The sequence below is a fragment of the Mycteria americana genome, chromosome 3, assembly GCF_035582795.1.
Source record: "Mycteria americana isolate JAX WOST 10 ecotype Jacksonville Zoo and Gardens chromosome 3, USCA_MyAme_1.0, whole genome shotgun sequence".
Classification (NCBI taxonomy): domain Eukaryota; kingdom Metazoa; phylum Chordata; class Aves; order Ciconiiformes; family Ciconiidae; genus Mycteria; species Mycteria americana.
Window position 1 is genome coordinate 90,016,707 of NC_134367.1, and position 15,940 is coordinate 90,032,646.

Here is a 15,940-nt window from a genome sequence, read left to right on the forward strand (position 1 = left end):
ATAGAAAAAGAATATGGTCACAGCAGGTAGCACCCATTTTTCGGTGCTATCATCACATTTCTGTGCACCCATTTTTCAGACCCATGCATGTCCTATTCTTTTCAGTTGATGCTGGGAGTACTAAATGCAGAGAAGCCACTGTTTAATGCTGCCTATGCCTATGTCATAGAGGAAAACCAGAAATGGACATTAGGTGAGTAATATTATCAGCCCCTATTGAAATTCATTGTTAGATCTTCATGAGCTGAGGTACTTATCTCAGCAGATCTCGCTGAGGTACTGCTTTTCAGCACGTGTCATGATTTCCAAGGCACGTGTGAGTAAATGGTAAAAAAAACCCTTTAGCAGGGGGAGGGAAAGGGTAGGTCATGTAATTAGATGAAAATAGGTCGTATGACTGGGATTTTCCTTGTGATGAAATACTCATTGCTGCCAATTTATTCAAACGGAGGAGGGAGAGAGGAGGAAGGGATGTAACCGTATTGTCCTTTCTTCAGGCTATTTCTCGTTTCTCTTTGTCTCTTGACCTCAAATATCTCATTCTACAAAAAAGTCACAGACTCCTGCTGCTGCTGCTTCTGTTATTGTGAGAAGCATTGCTTTTTTAAAGTAAATTACTGATAGACTAGGCTTGAAATGTCACCAGGACTGCATATTATCATTAAGAGAAGTTATATCTGCTTCCTTTTGATTTTTCCTCCTTAGGAAGAAGAATTTTATTTAGGTGTGCTGCAAATTTCCAGCGTAACTGCATTTGAATTTCAAAATCGTCGTCAAACCAACAAATGGCCCATGCATGATATCTGTACTTGGCCCAACCTGCACTCGTTTAATGTGCATTGCTTCTCTCAAATTACGCAAACCTGTTGGCAGAGATCAAGTCTTCTATCTTTTTAAGGCAATACCTCAATATTTAGAAGAAAGCCTTCAAACACTGTAGTTAAATTAGTGCTAATCCGTCACTTCAAGTGAATAGTTTCATAAGCAGAACCTGATGTGGAGGAGGCATTTTAACTAAGACCTGAATCCACTCATTGAGTAGGGCAGGCAAAAAGAAGACTGAATAACTTCCCAGTGATTGCATGAACACGAATCCTTGGAGACAACTGGATATGTTAAAGTAATATTGTGGTTTAGCCCCAGTCAGCAATTCAGCCCCACGCAGCCGCTCGCTCACCCTCCCCCCCCCCGGTGGGGTGGGGGAGAGAATTGAAAGAGCAAAAGTAAGAAAACTCGTGGGTTGAGATAAGAACAATTTAATCATTGGAACAACAACAACAACAAAAAATAATAATTTGTAATGAGAAGGAAAACAACAAGAGAGAGAGAGGAACAAAACCCAGGAAAAAAACAAGTGATACAACTGCTCACCACCTGCCGACCGATGCCCAGCCCATCCCCGAGCAGCAATCACTGCTCCCTGGCCAACTCCCCCCAGTTTCTATACTGAGCATGACGCCATATGCTATGGAATAGCCCTTTGGCCAGTTTGGATCAACTCTCTTGGCTGTGCCCCCTCCCAGCTTCTTGTGCACCCGGCAGAGCACGGGAAGCTGAAAAGGCTTTGACCAGTGTAAGCATTACTTAGCAACGACTAAAACATCAGTGTGTTATCAACATTATTCTCATCCTAAATCCAAAACACAGCACTATACCAGCTATTGAAAAGAAAATTAATTCTATCCCAGCCAAAACCAGGACATGTAATTAAAGACAACATCATAAAACATAGGTACCAAAAGCCCAAATCATGAAGTACAAGCAGCCTTATTTCTGGGATTTGAGGCATTGACTTTACAATCTTAATAAATAGTGCTCTTCAGAGAAGCAGCAACAGAGCTGCATTACTTTAAAATATGCAGCTCCATCAAAATCAGAACACTTGGAGTATTAGGCTATTTTCTTCCAAAACAAAACCATAGCAAAATGGGAAGAAGCCTTTTGATAGTCCTGCGACATCACTTCTAGCTAAAGCAAAGCCATATTTTTGTATTCTCACAACTGTTCTTGCACCGAAATTGTTGTACGGATTTGTTATTGATCTTCTAATCTTGGAGGTATGCATTTTGTTACTACTATAATTAGCGTTTGAAGCACATGAGGTGTCATACTGCTGGTGGTGCACAGGTCCTGATATTATGAGGCTTCTGTATATGCTTCACTTCTAGTATATGTCCACATCTCTGTAAACCAGAGCCACTGAGTACACAGACAGACCTTCCTCCCCTTTCTTCCACCTCCCAGGTACGTTGTTCTTCCCTACAGGGAATACCAGCGTAAGAGCAGCCCTGCTCCCCAGGCACTGCACTTCTGACCCATACTTTGACAAGACATGGCTGAGGCATAAGGGTGTTTAATTTCCCCCCCACCACTGCAGTGCAGCCCTGTAGAGGAATTTCATTTCCAGTAGACTTGACACCTACCTAAACCTAGTAAAATGCTTTGAGACACTCTTGACTTTAAAAAAAAAAAAGTGCTAAAAAAGAGGAAAAGATCTTACTGTTATGATTTGACATGAACATGAATTAATTTCAAGCTATCCCATATTTTTTCAATAAAAGACATACTGAAAGAATTCTGTAACTGGCTGCTATAACTTTCCTGTTGTTTCTATATCTTACTATCCTGGTGTAAATTTTATCTCTTTGATTCTTATAACACTGCAGTTCAGAAACTGGAGAGCAGCATGACACTGCCCAATTCCTTTCCATGACACTGACATCCTGGTATTACTGGTTTTTCCCTTCCAGGTGGGTTAGCAAGAGAGGCTGGAAATCTATTTTAATAGCAGTTTTTAATTTTCCTGCAATTCATTGTTTTCATGCTGGCTGGGTAATTTAATTTGTTGTTGACCTAGTTCCAGTTATGAAAGATTAGACTATTCATTATCACAGAAGTTTTATCCTTTGGCCCTTAAAATAGACTTTTTGAAAATATATGCTATAGGTTATTAACAAAGGTTACAATATTTTGCTTATTGAGTTCCTTGTTTCACATGAAAACATTTTGTTTCTACACAGCCTTGATGATGATTCTTTTTTAATTGTAAGGTGTAATTACCACCAGGAAGGGCGACACTAAAATTTAGCCATGAACGAGTATTAGATCAGCATGGCACATGACGTTGTTGTCACAGATACCATGGCTTCATTGCATGAATGTTTCCCTCCAGCAATATTGAGGCAGAAGCATCCACTGTAATTAGAGGTTTGAAACTTATGTTGTGTAATTGGTTCTGCTACGCTGCGCAGAACGAGTCCCTTTTAAAAAGTGGAAGAAGACAGAAAAGCAGGTTATATCTGAGTGATTCTTGCTAGCTCCCTGCCTGTCTTGCCGTCCCCTCTAGGTGACTGATTCTTGCTCTCTCTTTGGCAGTCCTGGGAGGAGCAATCTGTTCTCTCAAAGATTCTTGGCAATGTGTCCGACTTCTAATAGGTTTTGGGGAGGAGCTGGATCCAACTGACCTTGGACAAGAGGTTGCAGCTGTGAGGGCGATGGCTATGACTTTTTTGGTTCCACCTATAATGGGAATTTGCGCCGGTTCCATCAATGTGTGACTAATTTCCTGGACAGCTGAGCCAGCATAAACCTCTGCTGTAGGTAAGGAAAATTAAATTGTTACTAGTTATAAATTCCAGTGGACTTAAGGTAAGTTCAGCTTTTTTTTGACTATGCTTGACATTTGGATGCAGGTCCAAGGTATTGCTGCTTGGCCAGAAGTTTGGTGGAATCTTGGACAAATTCCCAAAGTGCCTCCGGAAGGTTTCTAAGGTGGCAAGATCCGCAGAGCAACATTCCTGGAGCTGCTCGGTGATTAATGGTGAAGTCTGTAATAACACATTCACTATAAATGTTTCTGCTGTTTTCCCTTCTAAGCGTGTATTTAGAAACAGTCCATGGAGACCTTTGTGCCATCCGTACCCACCAGAGTCCTTTGCCGTTCTGTTTGGCTGCCATAGGGAACTATGTGAGTGTGGGAGAGAGGCAGCTGTGTTTAATAGTGAAGCTAGCTCAGCCTGGGAGAAAGCAAAAGGGCCCAGGGGAATGGGAGGGAATAAAACTGAAAACACTGCATCTATGGCTTTTGGATTTGAACGAGAGAGAAACTCCTTGTGGGCCTTATTTGTAAGGGTCGTTTAGGGATATCCTTTATGCAATCAGTTGCTTCTAGGAGACTCATAATCAGAGCTGAAGGCCTCCTGTGTGTGCTGTATTTCCAACTCTTCATATTTTATCCCAGGTCGAACAGTATTTTTGTAGTCTCCACTAATGTGTGTATATTCTAACTAGAGTCCGAATTTTTTAATATAAAAATTTCTGTCCCTTGTGGCTATGGAGAAACAAATATTTTAAGAAACTTGAAGACTCAGAAACTACAAGTTATATATAAAAAGCCTCATCTTCACTAGATTTGTTTGATTGTTTTTACTACCTGTTCATTGTATTTGAATATTTCAGGGTCAGTATTTATTGTCCATTACAGTGTACATAGATATTACTTATTTATATCCATACAATAGTGTTAAATCACTTAGCCAGCAAAACAGATATTGCAAAGATTAGGAGGTTATTAAGATGTCTTGCATCAAGTGCTAACCCCAGAGTCCTTAGGAGATCCTCCAAGTGTTACCTGAGGAAGATAAATGCCATGCACACTTTTTAGTTATTTGCAAGCAAAAATTTGTACTTGCAATTTTTGAAAGACACTTGTGCAGAATCAAAATGAATTCTTGGTAATATGTTGCCACATCAAACTGAGGAGATGTCCTCTCCCTCCTTGTCCATCAGTAAAATGCGAGTAACTGGGTGAGGTCATGTGGGCCATGTTCTGTCTGCAAATGTGGCACTTCCAGGTGCACCGGAGAGAATGCAAAGAGGAAGCAAATTAGAAGAGGACACAAGTGGAGGCTGGAGACAGAGGGAATGAGCTCTGGGCACAGCTTGATGGCTTCCAGGAACTGGAGGAAGACAGAGGGAAAAGCTAGAGACAATCTCGTTTAAGCCAGAGGCCAGATATAATAGTGCCTTCTCATTGTGTTTAGTCTAGTTGTGTGTACACCTTCAGTCTTATTTTTTGGCAGAAATTATTATTTCACTTTCCTTCCTTCCCTCTGCTGTCCCTTCAAGAGAGAGAAAACAGGGCATGTGTGTGGGCTGATGATTTGCGAGCAGAGAGTATTGAGAACTCCTACAAAATGAAATTTAACCATAGTCTCTGAGAACGCTGATAAGCAGACACCTCAAAACCAAACAAGCATCCAGATTTTTATTTAAAAACAAATGTTGACCTCTGTGCAGCAAGTATTTTCCAGACTGCTGCTTCAAAAATAGAACCTTTTACATGGTTTGCCCTTCTTTGGATTTTTCCTATTCCCTCCCTACTTACATCAAAAGAAATAACAACAGCTCTGCAGTCCAGACCTTAAAGACGGAAAGCTATCCTAAATAGGACAGAGCACATAGGTGCAGTCCACACACCAACGTCAGTAGAATACATAAAGGGTAAATCGTCAAAAATCAAGGGCAGCACAAGCGAGCGGTGCCACCTGATGGCTTTGTGGCAGCTGGGCTCAGCTCTCGGGTGCCGGAGGCCGTGTCCCCCGAGATCATCGTCCTGGGGGGGCTGTGCAAGCGAGAGGAGATGTCTTGTATTCAATAACGCAGACCGATGGCTGCAGCTGAAACAAAACTGCTTGAAGTACCGATATTCTGTGTTTCTGTCTGCGTATGTTACAAATCGGTCACATAAAAATACAGGAAAGGATTGAAGTGTTAATGAGAGGAAAATAAGTCCACATCGTGTGGCTGTAATAGCTGACAACAGCACAAGTCTGTTCCTCAGACCTAGGCAATGCTTAGTGATTTCGCTGCTCTGGCTGATTTCAGTGCACAACCATGCAATGGTCAATTTATCTCATTAATGTTTGGGAGTAAATTTCAGATTATTTGTACTGTTCTCTGAACCAGACATGCAGGTTTAGCATCTGCTTTTAACTGGTAATTCTGATAAGCATCTATGGCCTGTTTTCAGGTGGCTTACATGCTTAAATCCTAATGAGTTATTTTTAACCTAAAATGTCCTAGTTTCAGATTCAGCTTCACCTGCTGGATCTTGTTATTTATTCCTATAAAGAAGATTGGTCATTTTTCATAAGAAGTCAAATGCCGGTATGTTTTATAAAAAAAAATTAAAGGGCAAGAAGGACAACCAGAGCTTTTAATATTTACCACGGGTCTGGAACCATTATAAGACATAGAGAGTGATCATTAGAAATAACCTTTCTTCTGTGGGCGCAGGTACTGCTGTTAGGTATGCAATGAAATGTAAGGGCACTCTGTCTCCAGGCCCATTAAAGAGCCTTTGGTGGTGCTACACCAGCACTTACTTCGTTTTAGTTTTTTAAGAAGGCCCTGGCATGCTGCCATTAACTTGGTTTTATGCCTCTCTTGTAGCCGCAGGCCAGATGGTTTCAGCACTATATGCCTCCTCTGATGCGGAATCTGACCACGGTGCTCCAAATTACTTGTAAGGTACCTTTCATTCCACATGCTATATTTCTTGTTATGTATCACAGTGCATTCAGCGTTGGTCATTTCAGCTACAAAACATTATTCTCCTTGGACGCCTCAATTACCAGCTAGATTTGTAGGACAGGATAGAGCAACTGCTTTGAAAAGTTCCATTCAAACGCTTAGTGCATGATCAAATGGTAAACTAGCCTGGGAGGTGGAGAGAGAGTGCAGTGGTTTCTACTACCACGGCCTTTGGGTGCTTCCTCTCCTTCTCAGATCTTTTGTAAAAACAAGTGGACAAACCTCCTGTTGGTGAGCCTGTGACGAGCCTGATGTGGTGGGCAGGGAAATATTGCTGCTCGGTAATGTTAAATGCAAAGCTCCAGTTCTTCATTCTCTTCCTCATTTGGGTAAATTAACTTCCTCTACAGCTTTCAGTCATCCTTGGCCGATGGGATAACAACCTCTCACCCTGCTCTGGTTAACTTTATGGCTGCTGTCATGCCCACTCCTACATGTGTACCTGGATTTGAGAACTCCGGAAATGAAGTCCAGGCAGGGCAGTGTGAGGACAGGAACTGTGAGGGAACTACTTCTCTGCTCTACCCAGAAGGGGGTAGGACTGTAAAAGGTTGTTAGTGGCACATATCTAGGAGACAGGGATTTTTTTGGTGGCACAGGAAACTTGCAAAAGGATGAATACATGAGTAGAAGTTAATTTGTGGTGGTGGCTAAACAATGCAACAAAATGCGGTCCCATGAGCACAGCAGAATTGATAACGAGCAAGAGAACAGCAATGGCAGGAAACAGTAATGCTGGTGTCCACAGCTTGCTGTAGCAGGAGTGCCTAGACAAGAGGTTACAACCAAGACAAGGGGTCCCGTATGCTACAGAGACAGGTGAAGTAAACTGTGTACAACCTCACAGCAAATCACCCGTAGAGCTGGAGGACACACTTAGGATGACCACAAGACAGCTGAGTGTTGCTTTGATAGAAGTATTCCTTTTTTCCTCACAATTGTGGGGAAAAACATAGGCAGATGTGTGTGCCTGTATGAAGGAGCTGGGGCAACACTTTGTAGCTCCACCATGAGATTGGTGTGCTTCTGGTTTAGGATTCCCCACTCCCAAATGCCACTGGTGGCATTTGCTCTGGCTTTGCCCAGGCGCAATAGTCTATACTCAGAATTGGTGAATCTACCTTAAGCTCATTGCATACAAAAAGGTCCCTTCCATTCCTCATTCCAGGAGGAAATAATTAAACTGGCAGGCAGAGAATTGTCATCAGAATGGACATACATGTCTCAAGCCGCATGTTCCATGACAATTTTTTGAATGTCTATTTTAGTTTTTAAAAAATTTAACTTTAAAAATTGAACAATTTTAAACATTTTTTAAAGTTTGGAAAGGGGATGTTATTGGGGGAGGACCACGAATCCTGAGACTTAAATAAATTGTACAATCTCCTTTTTAGGCTTACAGTGGCCATGTATGAGAGTTCAGATGTCATGTAGAAAATAGAGCAGGCCGAATTTTCAAAAAAGGTAGTGATTCACCCATTGACTTATTCGTTAAGATATCAAGTGAAGTGATCTGTATGCCAGCCTTACTTCTGGCAGTTGTTTTGCATTCATGATGGCAAAAGCCCTGACCGCACTCCCTTCTGTGTTTTAGAAAATATTTATGTTACCTGCAGTAGGACGTTATAGAAGCCTGCTGCTTTTGTTTTGCAAGTGCTTTGGAAACAGTCTAGTTTCAATTTGTCTCTAACACCATTAAAACTGCATTTGTTCTTTTTTACTTTTCTGGCAACTTCTGAAAAGAAGAACTTAGCTTTGTGAAGCAGAATTGACATGAACTGTTACAGGACAGGTACAAAGATCCTTTGCCCGTTTGTTTTAAAAGTATTTGGCTTTGAATTTAGCTATCCAGTCAATAGGTATATGGTAGCTGGTAGTGACCTCCGAGTGTAGAAAACCACCACAACTCACTAGAGGGAGCTCAGACACAGTTTCTGAGCCTAGCAAGGAGCTACTATACCTCACCCTGTTACTTGCCCTGTGTTTTGTCGGTAAATCTCTCCCGCTGATTAACTTACAGTTTCTGTGTGTGCAGCTACGTAGCCTGCATTATGAGAAGTACACCGAGCTTTCAATTGAAGATAATTTTCAAATCAATACTGAACTGGGGCAGGGAGGATTCAAACTTTAATTTGTTTGTCAGCATTGGTAGATATTACTAGAATACTTTTTTCCAGATCATAAACATGGGTCAGAAGAGGTTTGTTTCCCCTCCTGCCTGCCTCTTCCCTCCTAGTGCATTCCGTCCCCTTCATTAGATCCTCAGATCCACGTACTGACATCCTTCTGCTGCATGTCCCGCTCCTGCAAACCGGTGAATCTACCTCAGATGCTCTACTTTCCTGTCTGAGTAACGGACCTCACTCAGATCCCAACCTTTCGCCTCTGCCCATCTGCTGCGTGCCCCCGACCCAATCCACTCGCCTACCTAAAGCACATTCGGTTTCACCAATACCCTGTGCTTTATCTTATTCTTTCCCCTTATCTTTCCTTGTTCCACCATCCTGAGCTGCAAGTGCAGGTTCAGGCACCACCTGGGTTGGTGCTGGAGGCATTTTGAGAGGAGCGGTTGGATGCACTAGGTACAGCAGTGAGGTTCTGTTGACTGGCTGTAATTGCTGTTGTGAAAGTGTTTGTCTAATGTTCAGGAAGTGATTAATAAGTGAAGACCTTTATAAATGTGCTTTCCTTGTGGGCAGGTAGTTATATGCCGTCAGGCATTCCTCCCCACATCACACAGTCGCTGTTCACGTGGAGGCATTTGTTCTTGTTCAGACAAGAGTCGGCACACAGCAACTTGGAATCCACTACTGCTGCCACGTAAGCTAATTTGTCCTTCAAAAAACACTTGTAAAAATGTTTGTGTGCCACACCTCGGGAGCCTTTTTGCTGGAGAACAGTAAAATACTAGTATGAGTTAGAAAAATCATTCAAACCACCTAGGACAGTCTTAGGCACTCTGCTAAAGGGGAGGTGCTACAGGGGGAGGTCAAAGAAGAACACACTGGGGCCTTTTACCCTTATCGCCCTGCACATGTTCAGCGACATAGTGAAAATGGTTAATACGGTCAACTCACTATTTCGTATGAGTCGAGCAAGCTTTGGTAGGTGACAAGTAAGATGGTGTACTAAAGTAAAGCCTTGAAGAACTGATTCTCAGTCCAGGTTAGACACCTTGATGCTATCCCAGAAATTCAGAAAAGTGGGAGAGAATTGTCTGTGTTGGTAAGTGAGGCTCTGTCCTGACACAAACCGATGCGGGGCTCTCTACACAGGCCTTGCAAAGAGTCACCTGGGGTGTTGGAGGTATGTCAAAGAACGTGGCAAAATGTGCGGCACTGCAGATATTCCCCATGTTGTAGGGCCATTTGGTTCTTTCGTATTTCTCAAAGTTCAGTTACTGGCCCTGCACGCTGCTGAGCAGGCCAGCTCTATAAAATGAGGGGAATTTGCTGTCTCTGCATTACATTCTGTGTTTTTATTCTTTCCATCCTCACTGTAAATGCTACATGTGCTGACTGCTCAGCTCTAAACTCAGTCCTGAGGCAAGACAGTGATCTGAAAGCTAAACTTCTGCTTTCTACAGAATGAACAAAAGGATATAGTTGCTCATGCTTGTGGCAATTCTCAGAAAACCTCCTTGATGAGATGTATTTGTCAGCAGCAGATTTTGGAAAATGTGCCCCATTCCAACATTACAGATACTAGAGATCTTTTAGGATCTTTCCTATGAGGAAGATGGAAGACATCTTGCCTTTGTTCATATTAGACAGATCTAAATTCAATTGCAGCTATCCTGTGAGAAGCTCAGTTAGGGGCTATTGAATTGTAGCTACATGGGAGACATAGAAGAAGCAGCTTTGAAGTGTTGCTTCTCGCCTGTATTTCAGCACAGAAACACCTCTGCAGGGTATGGTGGCTGAGGGCACCGGACATTTGGCATTCTGCTCTCACCCCCAAAACTCTGCAGCAATTCTCCTGCAGAAAACATCCACAGAGCAAGAGCAGCTGCACAAAACTAAATGGTGTGCTCTCTTTTCCCACTTTCTTTCACAGGAGCAAGAGGGAGAAAAGCTCCACCACTGCACCATTTCTTCTCCCCTTATCAGGAATTCCCTTCCCTTCAGTCTCTGACAGTTCATGAGGATGTAGCATTAGTGAAAGAGGGTGGCTTCAAGGGAAGTTACGATGGCGCAAAGATTTTAAAACTGCTATAGGGTTAGAAGGGATTGCTATGTGCTCTGCTTGCAGAATGTGAGGCGGGGGGGTGTTTTGCACTGAGCTGCTATAGTTTCTGGGATGAAGATCAGAGTTTTGTGAAGGACCATCCTTCCTAACCCTTACGGTAAAGGAAACAGGTGCAGTGGATAGATGGCCTCACACAGGAGGTAGTTCTACTACCCAGAACTACCTGTTCAAGGTAGTACTGGGAAAAAGAAAAGTCTTTGGAGGTCAAAAGATGGAATATATTATCAATTCAAAGACAGCTACAAGGGTTTTGAGAACAGTAATATCTGTGTAGTTCAGCTGTGATTTGTAAATGTGACAAAAATGAGTGGTCATGATTTTGCCAATGTGTAAAACTGGACAATCTGAGAGTCCTTCTTTGCGTGTGAACAGACAGTATACAACATGAAAGAAGAAAAGTACTTGTGGATACTTTGCATGAACACTGACAGAGCATTCAAATGCACTGAACAGAGGCACCTGGGTGTGGGGCCAGGCCTTGGCTGGCCCCCAAGAAGTTCCGTAGGCAACTGAAGTTGGCAGAGTACAGAGAATAACATCGAGGAACTGTTTTTGCCTGCAAGCAGTTTTAGCTAATTAGAGCATATAGATATTTTCCCTTTATAATGACCTTGCTTAAATAAGACACAAGGAATATTTTAAGAACTATTAGACTCTGTTGTTATATTCACAACGTAATTGAGGGAAAGGTGACTAGAGAATTTTACAATTCAGTCTAATACCGAACACTGCAGACAGTAAAGAACAGGCGATCTATCTAGCCATCCGCTTACTCTTGCTGCAATGTATGGCTTCCTCAGAGTTAACGTTCTGGTGCTTTGTCCCACCTACGTACACACTCAGTTTCACATGTCCTGTCCATTGGCACTCATCAAATCACTGGTCTCATTCTCCTATCGACACCTCCCGCGCTGTGAGGAACGGGTTGTTCTGGTCACTCTGTCAGCCACATTTGCTCAGGTGCACACCTCTTTTTGTATTCCAAGTCCTTCACCCTCCATCCCTAGAATCCTACATCCTCAGATATTTGCAAAGCGTTATCATGCCTCTGTAGCTATTTTTAGCTTATAATATATACCTTGAACTTTGGATTTTTCCTGGAAGGTGTCTCCGTTCCTACTCCTGGATAATTCATTACTCCTGGATGATTTTCTTGGAACTGTCTGCACTTTGTCAGTCTGTTCATTGTAGTGAAGTGGCTGAACCGGAATGCAATGTTTTAAATGAGACTTTCAAATGGAGACAGATTTTTACTTCCTCCTATGCAATCTGATGCTTCTACATTGCTCATATCTCCCACATTTGCCATCCACTGGGCAAAACATTTATCCCTGTTTCTTTTAGCATAGCTGTACTCCAGGTTTTAACTTCTCCAGTATAGATTAGTTTGCGTTTTCTGAATCCTTTCACTTTTAATTTCTTAGCTGCCTTTAAGTTATTTCTCTGCAACCATGGGAGAAAGTTTCAAATCTTTAATTGTTGTCATCAAAATGACTACTGAGCTGTGAGGTAGGGCAGAGCCCTGCAGAACCCAGCAAGAGCACTCTGGCATTTAACTCTTTATGTCTTCAGGTACTGTGCAGCCACTTTTATTATAGAGCATTCTAATGCAACATTCATTATTATTTAGTGTCATCAGAAAAATGTGCTCTTCCCCTACACTTTCTTGTTTGTTCTCCATCTGCCGAAAAAACTGTACATTTAACAGTCTTTTCATACCTGTAAGTGTTTCAAGTTCAGTGTGAGAAGCGACAACTGCAGTAAATATTGAATGAAGAGACTGAACTCCAGTGGCAATCAAAAGCTTTGACCTCTGCCGTACTTCTACGGGTCAATGGTGCCTTCATTTCTTCTTTTAAGAGATTGTTTAGAGTTGTGTGTGAATGGGAATGTGTATACAGCTTATGAAAAAAAAAAAAAGGCTGGGATCCCCAGGTGCCATAGGCTGCCATCTGTTGCTTTGTAATCTCCCAACTTAGAAATAAGCAAAATAAGTGAAAATAACTTTGCTCATTTATTATTTTTATTTGGCCGAATACATATTTAATTGAATACATATATGTATACTACATACATATTACATATGTGTATGTATACACATATATTAAGATGGTCCTACACTTGGGCCACAACAAGCCCATGCAACGCTACAGGCTTGGGGCAGAGTGGCTGGAAAGCTGCCTGGCAGAAAAGGACCTGGGGGTGTTGGTTGACAGCCGCCTGAATATGAGCCAGCAGTGTGCCCGGGTGGCCAAGAAAGCCAATGGCATCCTGGCTTGTATGAGAAATGGCCAGCAGGACTAGGGAAGTGATCGTGCCCCTGTACTCGGCACTGGTGAGGCTGCACCTCGAATCCTGTGTTCAGTTTTGGGCCCCTCACTACAAGAGAGACATTGAGGGACTGGAGCGAGTCCAGAGAAGGGCAACGAAGCTGGTGAAGGGTCTGGAGCAGAAGTCTGATGAGGAGCGGCTGAGGGAACTGGGACTGTTTAGCCTGGAGAAAAGGAGGCTGAGGGGAGACCTTATCGCTCTCTACAACTACCTGAAAGGAGGTTGTGGCGAGGCGGGTGTTGGTCTCTTCTCCCAGGTAGCAAGCGATAGGACAAGAGGAAATGGCCTCAAGTTGCGCCAGGTGAGGTTTAGATTGCATATTAGGCAAAATTTCTACACTGAAAGGGTTATGAAGCATTGGAAGAAGCTGCCCAGGGCAGCGGTTGAGTCACCGTCCCTGGAGGTATTTAAAAGACGTGTAGATGTGGTGCTTAGGGACACGGTTTAGTGGTGGACTTGGCAGTGTTCGGCTTATGTTTGGACTCAATGATCTTAGGGGTCTTTTCCAACCTAAATGATTCTATGATTCTGTGATTTTAATTTTTTTCCAAAAAGATTAGGTGATATTTTAATTTTAAAATAAAATAAAAACAAAATAAATAAAGCATTACTGAACTGCCACATGTGGCAAGCAACTCTCTGATGGATTCTCTGCACTTTTTAATTTCAAGCTCCTCTTTTTTGTCCCAGTCTAAATGGTTTGGCTTATTACAAATTCTTAAGTTCTCTATGGGGTGGCTTTTTGGAGCCTTTTGCCTCTTGATCATAAAGTAATATTCTGCATAAATTAAGGATAAGATACACCGTGGCACTAAAACCGTGGGCTTTGTTCCAGAAACATTTGTTCTCACGGTCTTACAGTATTGAGTAACTGTAGCAGGTACACAAATGCCTGCCTTTTTTTTTTTTAATCCCTTATATACTCACCCATATAATTCTTCATACCCTGCAGTGAATTATCCATGCATTGTTAAGCAACTTTATTTCCCAACATCTCTGCCTACACTTATGCTCTATTTTTCTTGTGTTCTGTAGTAACTTTTGCACTGATGCAAGCCAGTGATCTTATTTCATCCCTTGGGGTACAAGACAATTACCATGTTGTGTTTAAAATTACTGCCTTCATACAGAATTGTGCAATTGACATCATATTGCACCCTTTCTGCTACCTTACTATTAATTAAAAAGTAGTCATGGAACAACAGCTGCGTTTCCACTCTAATAAACAAAAAGTACCCTAAAGTTATAAATGAGTATAAAAAACTTTACCACAAAGATTGGTGTCCAAGAAATATACAAATATTGATAGGAAGGATTTTATCAGAACACCTACTGTACGAAATGAAGGGACATACAAGTGTTCTTACAAATGCTTACACAGATTCCTCAGATCCTGCCAGAGGCTCCAGGTGGAACAGGAGAATCTAGCAAAGGGAGGCATGCCCCTTTTTATTTAAGGAATTTGAACAGATATGGCTTGTGTGTGTGCGCGCATGCGCTTGTGTGCTTCTCTGACCCAAAGAAATTGGCAGGGACCTGTAGCAATTGAAGTTATTTTAGACTGAGGCAGTCTGGCTAAATGAGGCTTTAAATGAAGTACTGAAATCTTTAAGTATCTGTTTGCAGATACACATGGAAAAAAAGAAGCACCTTCAAATCTGAAAAACAAGATTTTAAAATAAACAGCAACCTATTTTTGGGAGCTTCTAAAGCTGACTCAGGTGGGAACCTCCTTTGCAGAGCTGCACTTGGCAGCAGATCTGGCATTTCTTGTCTTCCTATTGGACAAGGAAAAACTGTAAATCATCCTACTGCTTTCCCACAGAATAATTTTTGCAGTCCTGCGTTGGCGACACTAACTAGGGAGACAGGTTAACCTTTGCCTTTAGTCAAGACTGCTGTAAGCCCTCCAGTTAAAATCAGAGCCTTGACATTGCCTTGATGTTGGCTATTTTGAAACCTACCTGTCTACTTGTTAGTTTCACAGGCAGGAATGTAAACTGGCTTAGAGACTTTGCTTTTTATTCTTTTTTGACCCAGTGAGCTGGAGTGAAACTGGAGATGTCTGCAAACAGAACTCTGCCACTTGCCAACCACAGGTCTCTCTCGAGACAAAATGAGTTGGAGCTAGCATAATGATATTTATGTAAGAATACAGAGTAAGAATACAAAGTAAGAATAATTCTCTTACTTTGAGAATTGGTGGCAGAAGAGAAACATTGAGCATAAAGGAGAGTAGCTAAGAGGAGTTCAATAGTATTATGAGCACAGCTGGAAATTATCCCAGTGTGTAGGAAGGACAGGAAGGTAGTAAGAGACCAGCTTGACTAATGAGATGTTCAGTGACCTCAAATACAAGAAACTGGTTTTGCAGGGTTGCTCTGTAAATCAGATCAACAAAATGATCTGGATTTAAAAAAAACCACAAAACCCGTCTTTGTCCTTCCCTCCCCCACTCTTTGTTTTTTGTTAGACTGAGTTGTTTCACTGATACAGCTGATGATAGTGTAGGCCCACAAACAACTGCATCAGCACTACTCAAGGAGCTGATGCTGATGCTTAGAGGTGGGGATCTCCTGCTGCCTCGGAGATGGGATGTTTAGAATGTATTCAGAAAGGACATCAATCTACAGTATAAATCTGAGAGGGGAAAAGACTGGCTAGGCAGCAGTGATTTGAAAAAGCCTCTGAGGTGGAACAGATCATGAGCTGCAGGTGCATCAACAGTGTGACACTTGCAAAAAAAAAAGGCAAATGTTTGCGGCAT

At 42.1% G+C, this 15,940-nt stretch overlaps 1 protein-coding gene and 1 long non-coding RNA gene across 2 annotated transcripts in view; both read left to right on the forward strand.

Moving 5' to 3' along the window:
• Positions 1-1,362, forward strand: part of CNST (consortin, connexin sorting protein) — a 63,572-nt gene extending 62,210 nt beyond the window's left edge. Inside the window, exon 13 of the transcript XR_012774800.1 lies at positions 106-1,362. The gene's annotated coding sequence lies outside the window, so the exon portion shown is untranslated. The remainder of the gene's footprint in view (positions 1-105) is intronic.
• Positions 1,363-3,313: 1,951 nt separating this feature from the next.
• LOC142407041 (uncharacterized) lies at positions 3,314-7,544 on the forward strand. The gene is made up of 3 exons (XR_012774802.1): positions 3,314-3,600; positions 3,693-3,829; positions 6,454-7,544. It is a non-coding gene; the product is annotated as an uncharacterized LOC142407041 (long non-coding RNA).
• Positions 7,545-15,940: the final 8,396 nt, after the last annotated feature.